This window comes from Schistocerca cancellata, chromosome 5, assembly GCF_023864275.1.
Source record: "Schistocerca cancellata isolate TAMUIC-IGC-003103 chromosome 5, iqSchCanc2.1, whole genome shotgun sequence".
NCBI lineage: Eukaryota > Metazoa > Arthropoda > Insecta > Orthoptera > Acrididae > Schistocerca > Schistocerca cancellata.
In genome coordinates this window covers 394,737,675-394,738,478 of record NC_064630.1, presented here as the reverse complement: position 1 = coordinate 394,738,478, position 804 = coordinate 394,737,675, and positions in this window count along the sequence as shown.

Below are 804 nucleotides of genomic sequence, written 5' to 3'. Positions count from 1 at the left end.
AAAACTCTTAATGAATTACTTCTTAACAAGAACAAAGACTTTCTACACTAAGAATAACTATCTGAGTGCTAACCGCCACAGAGTAATAAAGAATATCTTTGTCTCTCTCTCTGTCTCTCTCTCTCTCTCTCTCTCTCTCTCTCTCTCTCTCTCTCTCTCTCTCTCTAGCACCGTCACGTCAAGTCACGCTGCTTTCTCTCATATTGTATGATACATCATAATAGGCCTAAGTGAGATGTACATGTAGTATGGTCGCAGGAAGAGCACGACTTCTAGTCAGAACTGTACAAAGTTATGAAAACAAAATCAAATAGGGGTAATGCAGGAGTATCTAATTATGAATAACAAAATACGAATATGGTTAAGCTATATGAACAGCACAGCGAACGCATTATTGTAGCCAAGATAGATACGAAGCTAACACCCACTACAATACTACAAGTTTATATGCCAAATAGCTCCGCAGACAAAATGATTGAAAGAATGTGAGGTAAGGTAAAGGAAATAACTCAGATAGATAAGGGACGCGAAATTTTAATTGCATTGAGTGACTGGAATTCGATAGTACGAAAAGGAGGAGATAGAAAAATAACAGAAGGAGAACATGGATTAGGGAAAAGGAATGAAAGAGGAAGCCTCATGGAAGAATTTTGTACGGAACATAATTTAATCATCACTAACACAGGGTTTAAATATTATGAAAAGAGAGTTTGTACATGGAAGAGACCTGACGACACTGGGAGTTTTCAGACTAGTTATCTAATGGTAAGACAGATTTAAAACCAGAGGCATATGTGCACTTTG